This window comes from Mauremys reevesii, linkage group 5, assembly GCF_016161935.1.
Source record: "Mauremys reevesii isolate NIE-2019 linkage group 5, ASM1616193v1, whole genome shotgun sequence".
Taxonomy (NCBI): Eukaryota; Metazoa; Chordata; order Testudines; family Geoemydidae; genus Mauremys; species Mauremys reevesii.
In genome coordinates this window covers 132,036,499-132,055,515 of record NC_052627.1, presented here as the reverse complement: position 1 = coordinate 132,055,515, position 19,017 = coordinate 132,036,499, and the positions used below count along the sequence as shown (strand labels likewise).

Sequence of the window (19,017 nt, the reverse complement as noted above, 5' to 3'; positions counted from 1 at the left end):
GTGTAACAGCCAGGTCTTGTACAGTGCTTTTTATCAGCACTTTACAAAGGAGGGAAGAATCATTATCCCCATTTTACAGATGGGAAAACTGAGGCACAGATTGGGGAAGTGATTTGCCCCAGTGTCACCCAGCAGGCTCGTGCCCAAGCTGGGAATATAGCCTCTGTTCCCTGAGTATCAGTGCAGTACTCTATCCCCTAGGTAACACTACCTCCCTCCACTATGCCATCTCTACCTCAGTAATAATGTCTCTAAGAATGCATGCACGATCATCACTGTAGCAGCTTTGTGATATGTTATCTATATTACGCTAGCATGTAGAAGCCCCAACTCACCTTGAGAGACTGCCTCTAATAAGGTGTTTGTAGCGCACCCACATCCTGAAGATCTTACAGTCTAAATAGATAAAGGCTGGGGAGGTGACACACAGCTTTAGTGATTTGCCCAAGGTGTCACAGCAGATCGGTAACAGAGCTGGGAATAGAACCCAAATTGTCTGACTAGTCACTGAGCCACACAGACACCCTCTGTATTACAGGCAGGGCTGGTGGCATTACCCGTTGTTAAGTTTGCCCCATTTTACAGATAGAGAAATGAGGCCCAGTGAGCTGAAGGTGAAAAGTATCCCCTAATTTTGAGTGCCCAATGTGAGATGCCTAGCACCTGATTTTTCACAGTCCTTCGCCCCTGATTACATGTTCCAAGTGCAGCTCCCATTGACTTGGGTGCAGCTCTGAATGCTCAGCACTTCTACAAATCAGACCCCAGGGTCTCAAGGCTGGCAGCCAGAAAACCAGGAACACGTCATTAGTGAGCACCTGTGAAAAGTGCTCCACCATGCAACTTTAATAATGGTCTTTCACCATAGGGTTTTTGGGTTTTTTTTTCTAATTACATTGGATGGTGAACTCCTCAGGGCAGGGATTAGAATGAGCGCTCTCTGGGAAGGTGTCATGCTCAGCTCTGGCAAATTATAATAATGCAACAGCTGTCATCCCAAAGCAGTTCAGCCAAACTCCCAGACTGGGTCAAATTTGTGTCCTGAGTTATGTGCAACCAAGGTATAAATCAGGACAAAATCTGGCTTTTTTGCAGATTAGGAATTTGGAATCATTTCTTGCACCAAAGAAAAGCAGCCACCTCTGGAGCAGGATGCAGCTGGGAGATAAAAGGCCTCAGCCGTTTAAGACTGGCATGAAGAACGCTGTTGCCAAATGAAATGGCACAGGAAATGTAGGCAGGTAGAACACCTTTATCCAAGTCAGAACTGCCCATTTTGAGGTGTCTTACACCGCCTGTGACTCAGCTGGCACTGGCTTCTACTGGAGGTGGGATGCTGGGCTACACAGACTCCTACTCTGATCCAGGATCTCAGTTGCTATACCTCTCTACGGAGCTGTCCAAGAAACTGCATTTCAATACTCCATCTCCTGAGAAAAGTGCCTAGGGATCTTTATAAATTACTAACGGCCAGGACCTTGGTTTTATGGCAGAATAAAGGAGACAGAGACAGCAAGAGCAGAAAGCGAAGCAAGGCACAGATTCTATAGAGAATGTTTCCCCGAATACAGGATGCGAGCAACAGCAAGGATGAGATGCCAGTGACAGCCGGCACTTCTGACTTGCCAGTTGCTCCGCCTAGAAGCTGACAGTGACATCCGCTTGCTCATCATGTAAACATAATTGGCGTGCTTCAGAACACTAATATTATTTTTCTGCTCCATTTGCAGGCTGATGGGGGATACTTAGCAACGCTGTTCCCACGACGACCCACGTCCAGTTCTCGCCATTTGCGTTTGCAGCGAGGAACATGTGCATCTCTGATGTGATCGTCTAGCCTTCCCTTGTGTCTGAAGGAACTCATGCAAGTTCTCACAGGTAGGTGAGTTCTGATCTCCCCCCGAAGCTCTTTACTATGGTGGGCCAATAGGTCTACTAGAATTAAGGTTTTGACCAGCTTTTCAAAAATTGATTCTAAGTGTTCTAAAAATCCACACTGCATATATGTGGGGCATGAATCCAGTTTGTTTAGCAGACACATCTGGGGGGGCTATGTGTAAATGCCTTACTTATTCAGCTCACTTATAGAAAGCCGAACCAAAAAAAAAAATTCTTGAGCACCGCCACGCCCCAAGGTGCCACCTCAAGCACGTGCTTGGTCGGCTGGTGCCTGGAATCAGCCCTGGCGACAGTAGCACTCAGCTCTTTGGAGCCAAGGACTCCCTCGTATAATGTGTTTGGTGCAGGGCTCAGCACAACGGAGCCTCGATTGTGTGACACAGATCCAGGGACTCCAATAGCGTCATCGGCTCCGCTCTCTGGACACGGGACACACCTCTGAGAGCTGGGACCATCCACGAGAATTTCAGGAGAGGGGGAAGATGACGAGGAGAGTCAGGGGTGTGTAGGACAGAGCCCAGCTGGAGCCCAGCAGTCCAGGGTTCAGCTGGGATTCCTGGGACCTTTTAATTTTTTTTTTTCAAGAACTGTCTATAAAAATGTATCAATGTTTTTAGTGACAATATGGGAACAGAGGTTAGGGTGATGGGCAGCATGATGGATGGGCATGTGACAAAACGGGAGAGATGCTGCACAGTGAATAGGTGCCTGCCTTGCTCCCCAGTAACCAAGTGATATTGAGTGGAAGTGGGGATGTTTGTGTGAAATCATGAAGAGTGTCTTGCCGTGGAGCTGGGGATGGACTAGGTGACTGAAGAGACCCCTTCCAGCTTCAATAGCTGAGGATAAATATTATTATTATTATCGCTTTTCAGCCGTCATTCTCAAAGCACTTTATAAAGGAGGTCAGCGTCATTACGTGCATTTTACTGATGGGGATGCTGGGGCACGGAGAGGTGAAGTCATTGCCGAAGGTCACCCAGCGGGGTAGAAATGCAGAAACGTGCTGGCTTTTGTTCTTTGGGATGTTTTCTCAAGTCCAGGATGAAATCTGTGGTCAGAAGAAGAGATCCCAGAAAAAGCCAGTTGCCCAGTGGTTAAGGCAGGAGCTTCGTCTCTGACCCACTATCCACTGGGCTATCACGTCAGTCTCTCTCATTCTGTCCTGTTGGAGCTGTTCCATTTTGTATCAATAGTTGGGCCAGTGCGACTGACTGATCCTGGGAATTAGGGAATTCACCTGGTTGCAGAAGACCCAGGTGTAAGGCCTTCTTCCAAATCAGACAGCACAGGGACATGAACCTAGGTCTCCGCCAGCCTGAGAGAGCTCGGCCAGGGTTTTCTGTCTGTCTGTTTTTTTTTCAATCTCATTTTTGTTCCGCCTCAGGACAAAACCGAATGTGAAAACCTTGAAATGTTTTCACCAAATGGCATTCTTGTTGCCCAGCCAGCTCTAGAATGAAGTGGTTTCATACTGTAGATAAGAGTACAAGAAAGGACGTTGGACCTGATTCGCTTCTAATTTAGCCCCTAGTTTACACTGCTGTAGCTCCATGGACGTAGTTTGGAGGAGAATGGGCGGGGGGAGCGTAATAGCTTCGGGAATGGGGGTGGAATTTGTCCCCCATGTGCAGCCCCACTTATAGAATCATCAAACTGGAAGGGAACTCGAGAGGTCATCTAGTCTAGTGCCCTGCATTCGTGGCAAGACAAATTATCTAGACCATTCCTGACAGGAGTTTGTCTAACCTGCTCTTAAAAGTCAAACTACGCTTATGTGTAGCTCTGTTGGCGTTACTCCTCATTTACCGCCGTGTAAGCGCAAAGGATACTCAGGCCCAGGGTTTAGTTTCACCTTGCTCTCCATTCCTTTCCCTCTCTGCCTCCCTCACCCTCACCATACACCGACAAGAAGGAGAACACCGTTATCTATTCTAAATCCCCACGAGATCCATCATCTAGAGAAATTTCCCCTCATGTGAGCTGGTCTGTGTAAAGGCCTGGCTTGACAAAGCCCTGGCTGGGATGATGTAGTTGGGGTTGGTCCTGCTTTGAGCAGAGGGTTGGACTAGATGACCTCCTGAGGTCTCTTCCAACCCTGATATTCTATGATATGCAACCTGGGAGTGTTTCTCAGAGCCAGCTTAATTTCTGGTATCTCCTAACATCTGAACACTTGACTTTGCAACCTTAATGTTCTTTTACACCCCCCAACCCATATTACATGTAATTTCCTACTTTAAAAAAATGGAAAAAGAAATAATGTTATTATGTGGAACCATACTGACCTCCAACATGGGTCATCAGCAGGATTCCAACCTTTAGATCCGCATCACAATCCTCTACTTACTACTTAACCTAACCAAGTAACTGGTAGCAGTAGAAGGCTATCATCTTCTCTGTTCACCTGACATTGGAGGAGGGATACACTTTGCCAGTGGATTTCACAGCTTTTGCGAGCCAGGAAAGGAATGGTGAGACTTGGGAATTACAGGTTGGGGTCCAGGCTCTGGAGGGCAGTGTGCTCTAGTGGTTAAAACCCCCTCTGTCCCTGCCCCCCCAGCCTATCTCATCTCCCCAGCTCCTGTCCCTGTCCCCTGCCACTTTACTGCTATCCCTCCTGGCTCCTGCCTCAGCTCCAGTCCATGTCTTCCCTCCACTGCTCCTCCCCCACACTCCTCCCAGTGCTCCTGCCAATGTCCCCATTTCACCTTCCCCTCCCTCCCACCCCCATCTCTGGCTCCCTCCCTGTCCCTCTGCCTACGTACTCACTGCAGAGCACTGAGAGCACCAGTCAGTCTCCCAGTGCCTGGTCCCACAGTCGTCCCCTCGGGCTGGGAACAGCAACTGCAGGGGAAATCCCACTGATCTCCTGTATCCCTGGGCTAGAGCATGCTCAGGTGCTGCCTAATCACACCTAGGAGCTGTGAGATGCTGGAGCATGCTCAGTGCAGCTGACATCTTCCATGAATTTAGCAGCCAAATGCCAGCAATTCTCTACAGAGCATGTGCAAACTCAGGGTTTTTTTCCCCAAAGGCTGATAATGTGGCCAAATTTGGGTGAACATAACATGAGAACGGCCATACTGGGTCAGACCAAAGGTCCATCCAGCCCAGTATCCTGTCTACCAGCAGTGGCCAATGCCAGGTGCCCCACAGGGAGTGAACCTAACAGATAATGATCAAGTGATCTCTCTCCTGCCATCCATCTCCACCCTCTGACAAACAGGCTAGGGACACCATTCCTTACCCATCCTGGCTAATAGCCATTAATAGACTTAACCTCCATGAATTTATCCAGTTCTCTGTTATAGTCCTACCCTTCACAACCTCCTCAGGCAAGGAGTTCCACAGGTTGACTGTGCGCTGTGTGAAGAAGAACTTCCTTTTATTAGTTTTAAACCTGCTGCCCATTAATTTCATTTGGTGGCCCCTAGTTCTTATATTATGGCAACAAGTAAATAAATTCTCCTTATTCACTTTCTCCACACCACTCAAGATTTTATATACCTCTATCATATCCCGCCTTAGTCTCCTCTTTTCCAAGCTGAAAAGTCCCAGCCTCTTTAATGTCTCCTCATATGGGACCTGTTCCAAACCCCTAATCATTTTAGTTGCCCTTTTCTGAACTTTTTCTAGTGCTAGAATATCTTTTTTGAGATGAGGAGACCACATCTGTACGCAGTATTCAAGATGTGGGAGTACCATGGATTTATATAAGGGCAATATGATATTCTCCATCTTATTCTCTATTCCTTTTTTAATTGTTCCTAGCATCCTGTTTGCTTTTTTGACTGCCGCTGCACACTGTGTAGGCATCTTCAGAGAACTATCCACGATAACTCCAAGATCTTTCCTGACTCGTTGTAGCTAAATTAGCCCCCATCATATTGTATGTATAGTTGGGGTTATTTTTTCCAACGTGCATTACTTTACATTTATCCACATTGAATTTCATTTGCTATTTTGTTGCCCAATCACTTAGTTTTGTGAGATCTTTTTGAAGTTCTTCACAGTCTGCTTTGGTCTTAACTATCTTGAGCAGTTTAGTATCATCTGCAAATTTTCATGGGGACAGTAAAGGCACAACCTGAATCCCAGGGCGACCCCCTGCCAAATTCCCAGTCCCTGTTCTATAGCATGGAGATGCTAGAGGTTCTCAGTAAAATGGTAAGATTTTTTTTTTTATATATATTTTCCTCTAACTTTGTTTTTGGGAAACAGCTGAACTGTTTTAGCTGAAATGTCTCCAGGAAAATTCATCCTGAGGCAGCCAGCCAGCCAGCGTGGGAAACGCCAGCCTAAATGGGTTTTAAGTTTGGCAACATTGTAAAGCAACTGAAAACGAAGTTAAATAATGGGGAATGTTGAGCACTCTTAAGCACAGGCGATGCTGCGTGTCTCGCCTATGCTATAGCAGTCGGATCAGAAAATGCGCACTCAGCCACGACTCCGGGAAAGCTTGGACTTGGGGCTGCATTGCAGTGGAGGCCCGCAGACATTAAAAACTGCGATCAAAGACCTCTAAGAACCGGAACTCACTCAGCAGCAAGCATCAGGGAGTGAGCCACTGGGTCTCCTCCAAATGGACTTGAAATGCTGACATGGAGGCAGAGAAGCCCCTAGAGAACTTTGAGGCGCGGCACCAGAAATACCCCAGTGGCTGCCGTTGCATTTTGACGAGCCTCATGCATTACGGATGAAGGGGGTTACGTAAGAACCTCTCGGCCATTCACCGGAGGCCAACCCACCAAGGGCTGCGGCGGTAATTCATAGCACGTCATGCTTTAGGCGCCCTCGCTGCAAACTGCTGTGGCGTAGTCTCTCTCCGAACATGTTACTGTTCTCATTAAGGGCAAGGCTGCTACACTTTGTTTTGGCTTCGAGGCACAGGGCTTTGGCACTAGCAGCAGCCTCGTCGCGTCTCCGTTTGAAAGCCTGGAAATGAAAAATGCATTTGCAATGAATATTTTAAGATGAATAATCCTGTGAACTCTCCTGGAGATTTTAGCAAGGCAATCACTCCTCCTATGAATTAACTTCCCACTGAATGGAAAGGAGTCAGTTGAAGCTATGATCCACCTAGCCTCCTCTGGCTTTCTGAACACATTTCACCTGAAATTAATTAGCTAGCTAAGCACAGAGAGCCAGACTCCTTGTTTCTGAGCTCCTTTAAGTGGGGTTTGATTAATTAACCCGTGACGTCCGTTACTAGATTCTTAGATCTGTCCAGAGTTGAGGTGTGCATTACTGGCTGCAGTTTAATTAGGAAGGTATTATTAATACAGTGTCTAAGCAGAGTTCACTGGATGGATCGTTGCTGACTTTCACTTCCAAACATGGGATTGACTTACACATAAGCTTGTTAGATTCAAAGCATCTTACATCTTTCCATCTCTCTGCCTCAGCTGTCCATCCTGGTGTAGTTCCATGTATTCAATCCCTCTTGTACAGTAAGAACAAACAGATAACAACACACACGATGCGGGGATAGCTGGCATAGTACTGATATTGGCATGGCACCTTTTATCCAAGGGGTATCATTGCACCCACTACTGAAATAATCTGCCTCTCTTGTTACCACATAACACTTAAGACAGGGCATGAGAAGAATGCAATTCCTAACTGGAACATCAGTGCAAACAGGCAGAACATAATTACCCTGTAACCCCAGAGCCAAGACCCCTGCTCTTGCAGGAATTGCTGTGTGATTAAAGTTGTGCAGTGTCATCACCCCCATTCCAGAGGTTGGGGGACAGAGAGGGAAAGTGACATGACAAAGGACAAACAGTGAGTCTGTGTCAGAGCTCTCAACAGTACCCAGGAATCCTGGCTCCCAGTCCTGTGCTCATCAGATGCCAAATTCAGCCCTGCCTTAATATTCTAATCCAGCAAGCACTTAATGCATATGAAGTCAATAGGATTACTCCATGTGCTTAAGTTTAAGCATGTGCTTAAGTGCTTTGCTGGAACAGGGCTTGAGCAAATGCAAATTCCGTCGGCATCAGCCACTTACATCAGGGTTGCATCTGATCTCCTCCTCCCAATGTCCAATTTAACAGGCCAAAGCTGGTAATCTTATTGTTTGGTTGAACCCTACTACCCATCCCCTGCTCCTCTAACCATCATCGTCCTGGGAGAGCCCTTTCCGTGCCTGCTATGGCTGGCCTTTCTGAGGTGCAGTGATCCAAACTGAACGCATTGCTCAAAGTAATGCTACCCTATCCATTTGTCCAGGGACGCTGTGCTTTCTCAGCAGGTTAGTCATTTCCTTGAAAACTCCTTCACATTAGCTGACGTCTTCACTGACCTCTCTGTGATGACAACTAGATCTTTTTCCTAGAGAGGTGGGACTAATTCAGAAATCATCAGCGTGTACAAATAGCCTAAATTGTTCCTTTCAGTTCCTATTACCCTATGTTCAGCTGAATCTGTCGCCATGCTTAGCCCCAATGGGTCTCCCATCTTGCTTGGGATCTCCGGGCACTACCGAACTACAAGCGACAACTAACGATCAACTATAATGCTGATGCCCTTGGGGGGATTGTCGGCAGCGGGGCTCAAACCTGGACCCTCTGGATCTGAATGCACAAGCCTCTGCTGCCTGAGCTAAAAGACCCTGCTCTGGTAGCCAAAGCTGTAGCAGGTTCATCAATCGTTGGTTGGCCTCGGCACCACTAGAGGGGGACAGAGTGGCAAACCGAGCAGGTATGGCTTACACAAGGCAAACCATTTCTGTGTTCTCAAGGAGCTTTTGGGCTTCCTTGCAATTCCGCGTCGCTTCCTTGTTAATCAAACCTCTTCTACCTCATTAGTGTAGATACCGAACACCGTGTACCATGGTGGCTGGCCCTTTATGGGGAATGGAGCCTAGCTTCATTGGTGGCTGATCAGCTGCATCCTGGCTGATCAACTGCATCCCAGCTAAGACAGATCCAGGGATTGTAAAAGCCAGCAAGTGGCTCAGGTGAGGGAGAATTGCAGGAGGAACATTGCTCCTGTGGCTGGCCTTGGAGCAAGGGCAGAGACACGCAAGGGGGCAGGTCTCTGGGTCCCTGCAGAAGAGCTCAGGTCAATGGGGTAGGGGCAGCCAAGTTTATATGTGGAGTTTACACTGAACTGTTTTACTGTGTCTGAAGAATAAGCTGTGCCCTGAAGGAAAGGGCTGACCAGAGTGCGAGCCCAGCGTCAGTCTTTCCTGGGCTGGGGAGCCAGGCCAGAAGCCCTACCCACCACCATGTGTAGTTCAAGCCCCAGCACGCCGCGATATTAACCCCGTTCCGTGTAGAGCCGCTTCTCTCTCCATTTTATCTCCTGTCTCTTAACCAGTTTTTTACTCCCAGGACAGGTGCTGTAAAGGAACTGAGATGGTGTGTAGGTCTCTGGGTAAGCCCCCCGTATGGGAGTGCGTCTCAGCCCTAGCCCCCAGTCGTGCCATCCTCACTCCCTGTGAGTTGTGACGTACATCAATGGGGCGGGTGTGGGTGTAATAAGGTACTATTCAATGTGAGTTATGATAATGCCTACCTCTTGCATAGCACTGTTCAGCCAATCTCAAAGCACTATACAAAAAAGGTCAGTATTGTTATCCCCATCTTAGAGCTCGGGAAACTGAGGCATGGGGAGGGGAAGTGACTTGCCCAAGGCCACCCAGAAGGCCAGTGGCAGAACTGGGAATAGAAGCCAGGTCACCCGAGTCCCAGCCAAGTGCTCTATCCACTTTAGGGCCCAATCCTACTCCCACTGAACAACAGGGCAATAGCCTGGCCATTCCTAGCTCTTCCTGGGGGGAGAATATATTTGGTATTCTGTTTGTTTCTCTTGAGCACGGCGCAGACTGATTTCTCTGGGTTTGTGTCCTTTCAGTCTGTTCATGTATTGCAGCAATCTGTCTGCCTTACACCTGCCACAGTCATTGCCCACCCAGAAGGATGTAGTGCCTCCATTCTGGTTTTCCAAAAAGACCAGCGATTATTTGAAGCAGTCGCATGAGCAGATGGCTATTTCACAGGCTGGGATTTGAGGGGACTGACGCATTTGATTGTAAGGGAACAATGATTGATGAGCCGTACACTATGGCTGGAAGCAAGGGTAGATTAATGACAGGGTTGAAGGCTGATCCAAATTGATCAAGGAGTCAAACTCAACTTGGAAGCAAAATTCTTGAGCTCGATAATCGTCTAAATAAATAGAAAAGCGTGTGTGTGTGTGTGAGAGACACACACACACACACACACACACACACACACACACACACACACACACACACACACACACCCCGGCACGGTGTGACCATGTCTTCCCTCAAGGCTACAGTCAGGGGGGTGGTTAGAAAGAAGCATGCCAGTCTCTGTTCTGTTGTAGAACTTCACAGGATCCCAGAGCCTGTGGTACATTACATGATTGGGGAGGAAAGACCACCTCAGAAAACCACTTTAACACACTGATGGGGCAGAGTGTAGTGATCATTTGGGAAATGATTAGAGAAAGTCCAGAGGGGAGCAAAAACCCGATAAAAAACGAAAGTTGAGAAAACCTGACTTATGAGGAAAGGTTAAAAATGGCATATTTAGTCTTGAGGCCAGAAGAATAGGGAGGGGACCTGATAACAGTCTTCAAGTGTGTTAGGATGGAGATAGATTGTTCTCTATGTCCATGGAAGGTAGGAGAAGAAGTAATCAGCTTCATCTGCAGCAAGGGTGATTTAGTTTGGATATTAGGAAAAACTTTCTAGCTATATGGGTAGTTAAACTCTGGAACAGGTTTCCAAGGCACGTTGTGGAATCCCCGTCATTGGAGGTGTTTAAGAACAGGTTGGACGAACACCAGTCAAAGATGGTCTAGGTTTACTTGGTCCTGCCTCAGCACAAGAGGCTGGACTGGATGACCTCTCGAGGTTCCTTCCAGCCCTACATTTCTGTGATGAAGCAGTTGTGTGTGTATGAGACCGGAGAGAAGGAGAGTGTGACTAAGGCCATGTCTACACTACCAATTTGTGTTGGCAAAAGTGACATAATAAAAATTGCAATTTCGTGTTCACACTTGCTCCCTCTGCCAGCAGATTGCATGCACAGTGGGGGCACCATCATCGACAGTGTGAGCAATGCACTGTGGGTACCTATACCACAGTCCTTCTGTCATTAGGTTTTGTGGGATGACGGAGCAGATCGCGGCTCATCTTGGGACAGTGCTAAATGTCCCATGATGCATTGCTTTCTGTCCCAGCCCTCCATGGGCTTCTGGCTTTCTTTCATGGCATTTTTTCAATGGCCCTTCTTTGCTGTGCACCCCAGAATCTTTGTGAGAAGGGATGAATCCTGCACTGCTCTTCTGTGCTCTGTTAACTGTCATGAAAACATCGCGGATGGCAATGCAGTTAATCGTCAAGTTCCTAACTGAGGAAGACTCGCAGGTGGCCAATATTCTGCGTGACATGGGTAGGAGCAACTTTAGATTGCTTTTGGCATTCACAGAGCAGATGCAGAGGGTAGACCTTCGCTTTTGGGCTCATGAAACAAGCACTCAGTGGTGGGATCATATCATCTTGCAGGTGTGGAACGATGAGCAGTGGCGACAGAAATTTCGGATGTGGAAAGCCACCTTCCTGGAACTGTGCACAGAGCTCACCCCAGACGTGCGGCGCAAGGACAACAGAATGAGAGCTGCCCTCTCGGTAGAGAAGCGTGTGGCAATTGCTGTGTGCAAGCTCGCAACTCCAGACAGCTACTGGTTGGTCGTGAATCAATTTGGAATGGGGAAGTCGACTGTTGGGGCTGTGTTAATGCAAGTGTGCAGGGCCATAAATTGCATCCTCCTACGACGGACTGTGAATCTGGAAAATGTGCTTGAAATAGTGGATGGCTTTGCAGAAATGGATTTCCCTAACTGTGGAGGGGTGATAGATGGCACACACATTCCAATTTTGGCACCAGACCAATACAGAATACATCAATAAGAAAAGGTATTTCTCCATGGTGTTTCAGGTGCTTGTGGATCATCATGGGTGTTTCACTGATATCAACACGGGGTGGTCTGGGAAGGTGCGTGACACATGCATCTTCATGAACACCGGCCTCTACAGAAAGCTGCAAGTGAGGACTTTCTTTCCTAACCACAAGATTACAGTGGGGGGTGTTGAAATGCCCATAGTGATCCTGGGGGATCCTGCATACCCCTTACAGCCGTGGCTCATAAAACCTCACATGGGACACCTGGACAGCGGTAAGGAGCAGTTCAACAGGCTCAGTAGGTGCTGGATGAGAGCTGAATGCGCCTTTGGCAGATTAAAGGCGCACTGGCGATGCCTTTATGGCAGGCTGAACCTCACTGAGGATAATATTGCTATGGTCATAGGTATCCCAGTTCCTACAGCTCAAGCGCAGCTGGGACTGCACGACCTCCTCTCCCCATATACTGAGCAGAGCCAGCAGCACTGCAGTGGTCCAAGTGGGAGAGCGTTTGCTGCGATAACCCTCCATGGTCACCTGGGAAGAGGCGATGAGACCTCTCCATGCCGAGTCAGCAGGAAATGGAATTTCAAACATTCCTGGGGCTTCTAATGGGGAGGGGCAGATGGTTATTTACCTGGCTGCAGGGCAGTGGAGTTCAAACTGCTGACCAGAGCGGTCAGGAACAGCATTGTGGGATACCTCCTGGAGGCCATTAAAGTAATGAAATGAAGCGCGGTGTCTACACTTGCATTTTGTCAACAAAAATGTAGAGGAAAAAGACATAAATTTCTCGTGAGGATGGATGTATTTTGTTGCCAAAACCAGGCATTTTCCCCAACAAAAGTCACTTTGCAGTGTGTACGCACTCACTGTTTGGGTCCTGTGACAAAGTTCCTCCTCTGCCTTGGTGGGTCCTGCACTTTTTGGTGGATTTGCTCATCTCAGAGGTTCACGGCAGCCCTCAGTTTGGCCATTTCTGCTAGAGGCTCAAACCTGCCATTCACTCAGCTCACCTCATCCAGCATGTGGGAAAACGGAGAACAATCTCCTCAGTCTCTGTTGTCCCAGCTAGTGGGTCAGGGACAGGCCAGATCCCTTTCCAAATTAGACCTTCCCCTCTGGTGTTTCTCACAGACCAGGTCAACTCCTCCTGTGTCTGGTCAGGAGTTGGAGGGAATGGGGGGAACCCAGGCCCGCCCTCTACTCCGGGTTCCAGCCCAGGGCCCTGTGGCTAGCACCCGTCTATGTCTCCTGTATCTGCTGCATGACAGCTACAACGCCCTGGGCTACTTCCCCGTGGCCTCCCCACAGCACCTTCTTTATCCTCACTGCAGGATCTTCCTCCTGAAGCCTGATCCTGTTTGTACTCCTCAGTCCTCCAGCAGCTTCTCACTCCCTGCTCCTTACACACCCTCTACTGACGGATGGGAGGCCCTTTTTAAACCACGTGTCCTGATTAGCCTGCCGGCCATAATTGATCGTAGTAAGTTCTTAATTGGCTCCAGGTGTCTTAATGAGCTTGCCTGTCTTAATTGGTTCTAGCAGGGTCCTGATTGCTCTAGTGAAGCCCCTGCTCTGGTCACTCAAGGAACAGAAAACTATTCATCCAGTGGCCAGTATATTTGCCTTCTACTAGACCCCTGTTTATCCAGGTCCTGTGGATCCTCCCCTTAGGCTGTGGGGAGGTCCTTTGGCTTTGCCCGCCCACTTCCTGGCTACCAATAAGACCAGACTCTTGTACCCCACTGGTCTGGGTCTGTCACAGTCGACAAATGGCAGTTTTGGCGACAAAACTTGGTAGTGTAGACAAGGCCTTAGGAAAGTTTCTGGAAGAGTAGACAGCTTAATCCACGGCTAGGAAATTGAACCAGGAATCTGGAAACAGTGTCTCTTCCTAGCTCTGCTCTTTAATCCAGCAGACAAAGGAGTAAAAAGATCCAGTGCCTGGATATTGACGTTCGAGACATTCAAGCTGAAATATGGTGCCGGTTTCTTAACAGTGAGGGTAATTGGCCATTGAACCAACACATCAAGGGGTATGGTGTATTCTCCACTTGAAGCCTTTAAATCAAAATCAGATGTCTTTCTAAATGAGAGATTCTAGTTCAACCACAAAATATTGGACTCAGAATAGGAATTACTGGGTGAATTTCTCTGGCCTGGGTTAAGCAGGAAGTCAGACTAGATGGTTATGATGGTCCCTTCTGGCCTTTAAAAGTATGAATCTATTAAGATTCCTGAGTTTTCTTCCTTGCTCTGCCACTGGGGAAGTGTGTGACACCTTGGGCTAGTCACTTAACTGCCCCGTGACTCAGTGTACACATTAGTAAAGTGGCTGCAGATTAATCCCTAGCTCAGCAGGGTATAAACATGTGAAATAGCCTCCCAAAAGAATTGCTGGAAGCCCTGCCCCTTAGTGTATTTAAAACTAGACTGAGCAAAACCACTAGGATATATTTCTGTAGGGAACAATCCTGTGTTGGTTGGAAGAGCGCCTAGTTAAGGGGTCTCAAACACACATGCGGCCCATGGAGTTATTTCCAGTGGCCCGTCATAGGTGCTGACTCCACCGGCGGCCAAGCTCCTCTCCCCGCAGCACGCCGCATCCCTGCTCCTCCGCCTACCTTCCAGCGCTTATGACTTTCCAGGAGAGAGGGAGGATGAGTGGGGAAGCAGTGCACTCAGGGGAGGAGGTGGAGAAGAGGCAGGGCCAGGGATTTGGGGAAGAGAGAGGGCGGAGTTGGGGCGGGGACTTTGGGGAAGGGGTTGGAATGGGGGGTGGGGAAAGGGTGGGAAGAGGTGGGCAAGGGGCGGGGCCTCATGGAAAGGGTGGAGTGGGGGCGGGGCCGGGGGCAGAGGGGGTGACTTTAACCAAAGTAATTCTAAAAGTAAATGCGTGTTTTGTCTTTGAGTGAGGTGCATTACTGAGTATTTATATTTTATTAAAACCCCTCTTCGCATTACATTTTTCAAAAAGTTAATACATTGACTTTTAATAGCATACTATATTACTCTTCATTTTTTTTCATTTTTGACTAATACTTTTGTATCGTATGAAAAGGTTTCAGGGATGCATCCCTCAGGCCAATGTACTGGTACAATGTACAATGTACTCGTGTGGCCCTCGTGATTTGAGTTTGAGATCCCTGGCCTAGATGAACTCACAGATCGTCTGCATTTCTAATTTCTATCCCTTTGTAAGAATAAGGAATGACACTTCCCGTTTCTTTTTAGTCAAGGAGAAAGGAGGACAAATTAATTTCATTTGCCCATTTTATCAACCAGCGTGTGGGCGACATGGCTGTTCAGGGTTTAATTCAGATACTGAAGGGCTCTTCTGAATAACAGACGCTGCATTAGGAGCCTAAACTCGCATGCCGGCCAGGGAGGCCTGAGGATGAAGGATCAGCTGTCCTGGAGTTAATGAGTAGGAAACCAAGCTAACCATAGGGGAGAAGATGCATCTTGCCATGAAATGGGCTTGCCCGGTGGTCGTTCCCTTACTGCGGAAACGCTTGGCTGGAAAGACAGATTACAGCCACTCGCTTGCAGCGGAAGGTTCATCATCTGTCTGGTGGGCAGCAGCAAACCAGGCATGTTTGCTCCTAGGTGGCAAAACTGCCGTGGGCAAAGACTAAAAATACAGGCAAGAGGTTCTGGCTTTTCACACTTGAGTGTGGGGGCTGGAATGCCGTCAGGGGAGAGCTCAGCTTGCTTTTCAGAACACGAAGAACACTTCCTTTCTCCTGGTAGGCCAGTGGCGACTCCCAGCTCTACCTCTCTACTCCAGACTTGTCTCCTGTCCAGACTAAAACCTCTGCCTGGCTCTCTGACATAGAATCATAGAAAAGCAGGACTGGACGGGACCTTGATAGGTCATCTAGTCTAGTTCCCTGCACTGAGACAGGGCTAAGTATTATCTAGACCATCCTGACAGGTGTTTGTCTAACCTGCTCTTTACAATCTCCAGTGATGGAGATTCCACAACCTCCCTAAGTAATTTATTCCAGTGCTTAACAACCCTTATGGTTAGGAAGTTTTTCCCAATGTCCAGCCTAAACCTCCCTTGTTGCACTTTAAGCCCACTGCTTCCTGTCCTGTACTCAGTGGTTAAGGAGACCAATTTATCACCCTCCCTTTTATAACAATCTTTTATGCACTTGAAGACTATTACTGTGTCCCGCCTCAGATGTCTCTTCTTTGCAGTAAACTAACCTAATATTTTTCAATCTTTCCTCACAGGTCATGTTTTCTAGACCTTTAATCATTTTTGTTGCTCTTCTCTGCACTTTCTCCGATTTGTCCACATCTTTCCAGAAATGTAGTGCCCAGAACTGAACAAAACACTCCAGCTGAGGTTTTATCAGTGCTGAGTACAGCAGAAAAATTACTTCTTGTGTCTTGCTTACAACACTCCTGCTAATACATCCCAGAATGATGTTTGCTTTTTTTGCAACAGTGTTACACTGCTGGCTCATATTTAGTTTGTGATTCACTAGGACCCCCAGATCCCTTTCCTCCATACTCCTTCCTAAGCAGTCAGTTCCCATTTTGTATTTATGTCGTTGATTGTTCCTTCCTAAGTGTTGTACTTTGCATTTGTCCTGAGTGAATTTTATCCTATTTATTTCTGACCATTTCGCCAGTTTGTCAAGATCATTTTGAATTCTAATCTTGACCTACAAAGTGCTTGCAACCCCTCCCAGCTTGGTATCGTTCACAAACTTTATAAGTGTATTCTCCATGCCATTATCTAAATCATAGATGGAGCTATTGAATAGAACTGAACCCATGACAGATCCCTTTCTGGGGCATTGAGATGTGAAATGATGATGGGACACCACTGGATATGCCCTTCCAGCTTGATTGATTGACAGCTACTCTCTGAGTATGGTTTTCCAGCCAGTTGTGTACCTACCTTATAGGAGGTTCCTCTAGCGTATATTTCCCTAATTTGTTTATGAGAAGGACATGTGAAACTATCAAAAGCCTTACTAAAGTCAAGATATACCACATCTACCACTTTCCATCAACCACAAGATTTGTTGCCCTGTCAAGGAAGGATATTAGGTTGGTTTGACATGATTTGTTCTTGACAAATCTATGTTGACTGTTACTTATTACCTTATTTTCTTCTAGGTGCTTACAAATTGATTGATTATTTGTTCTATTATCCTTCTGGGTATTGAAGTTAAGCTGACATCTCCTCATGACAGGCAGGCCTCTCCTCCGGTATTACACTGGATGCTCCTACTTTTCTAGGGTTTGTCCCCTATCCAGTATCAACAAAACTGAAAGAGGTTTTGTCTGGTATTGGACGGAGGATGCCATTTTGAAAAGTGACCTGCCCCATTCCAAGTGACCTCGCATCCATTGCGTGTCTGAGGTCACGCCCATGGGGGAGGGGCAGTGCCCTCTCAAAAATGGCACCTGCACACCCCTCATGCGGCTTGACCTCTCATGCACTGTACGTCCGCTGGCAGTGGTGGGTTCACACCAGCAGTGGAAGTACCAGTATGCAGGGAATGCATGCGTGGCCACCCTATTTCATGGATAGTCTAGCCATCAGTGTGAGCACAACATGGCTAAAACAGAGCTCTTAATCTTCTCCCTGCAAGCCCTCTCTGCTACCTCCTTTATTGACTACTGTGCACAGTACCACCATCCACTGTGTCACTCAGCCCTGTAACCCCGGCAGGATCTTTGACTCCTACTTCTCTGAGGGGCCTCAGATCCAGGCTAGGTAGAAATCTTGCCAGTTCTTTCCAAATAACGTCCATTCCCGTCTATCCGTGTAACTAGAATTCTTGTCCAAGCTGCCGTCAGCTCACATCTCGATTACTGCAACGTCCTTCACTCGGGTCTTGCCCCACTCCTACCCATTCAGAATGCTGCCTCAACGAGCCTATTCATCTTCTCTCATCTCCTCTTGCCTTCCTGTTACCAGTACCGCTCTCTCTGCCAACCCAGCAGGGCCACATGCCACTTAACAGTATGGAGTCCCTTGTACCTCCCTTCTCCTGATCCACAGCTCAGCATGGGAGGCCCAGCCATGAAGGCAGCCCTTGTAACGAGGATCACCCCTGCCCCCGCCCCCACTTAGGGCCCAGCGGTGGGAGGGGGGTGTCTCACCAGTCTCTGGAAGTGCAGCACCATTGGAATGGTGATACCAAAGATTCCTCTGGGGGAGACGATGCACAGAAAAGATCACAGCCCCAAACCCACTGGTCTTTTCTGAATAATCTCAGTGGGGATGGGGGTTGGTGATATGCATCCCTCCCCCATGCCTAGCCTCCCTCCTTCAGCATAGGGTTCTGCCAGATTGTGCAGAAAGGCCTCCAGAAGTGTGGTGGGGAATGGGGCCACCATCATGGACCTATACTACTGTCACACTGTAGGGGTTGTAAAAGCAGCAAAGAGTCCTGTGGCACCTTATAGACTAACAGACGTATTGGAGCATGAGCTTTCGTGGGTGAATACCCACTTTGTCGGATGCACCCATGAAAGCTCATGCTCCAGTACATCTGTTAGTCTATAAGGTGCCACAGGACTCTTTGCTGCTTTTACAGATCCAGACTAACACGGCTACCCCTCTGATACTGTAGGGGTTGTGCAATGATGTGTTTACTTGCAGTACATTATTCAGCCACTAGATGTCTCTCTGTGTTGCATACAGTTCCAAACTGGGTGTGGTTCCTGGTAAACAAGGGAGACAAAGCTGGGACCCAATCTGTGTGGAAGTCTGTTTTATTTGTGTCTATAATAACTGCTGTCTAACCAGATTTGTGAATCCATAGATCAGGGCAGGGGGAACCCCATGCACAGAGGCACCATTCCATCTGTGCATCTTGAGCAACGATAAGTAGCAGTCGGAAGAGAATTATTATATTATTATTTGCTTTGCAGTACAGACTGTGTCGATACATAGCAAAGAATAATATAACAATTCTCTTCCGACTGCTACTTCCCCAAAGAGGGTACAATCTTGGTGTAGAGAAAACCATTAGAGGGATAATAATAAAAACAATAGCATGAAAGACAACTGGTCAAACTGCTGCAGGAGATAATTAAAGGAAGAAAAGGATGGCAGCGTACGGGGACCAGGTGTGTGAAATCAGTTCAAGAATGACAATAGAAAGGTTAAAGAAGGTCCCCCCCTCCCCATGTG

The 19,017-nt window shown here is 47.7% G+C and overlaps 1 long non-coding RNA gene across 3 annotated transcripts in view; it reads left to right on the top strand.

The window, feature by feature from the left end:
• Positions 1 to 19,017, top strand: part of LOC120406451 — a 56,726-nt gene that overhangs the window by 13,637 nt on the left and 24,072 nt on the right. For 2 of the 3 annotated variants that reach the window (XR_005599272.1, XR_005599271.1), the window contains exons 2-3: positions 1,731 to 1,878; positions 2,247 to 2,784. This is a non-coding gene — a long non-coding RNA (uncharacterized LOC120406451). Of the gene's footprint in view, positions 1 to 1,730; positions 1,879 to 2,246; positions 2,785 to 19,017 lie in introns of those variants that run through there. The other variant, XR_005599273.1, reaches the window with a different exon arrangement.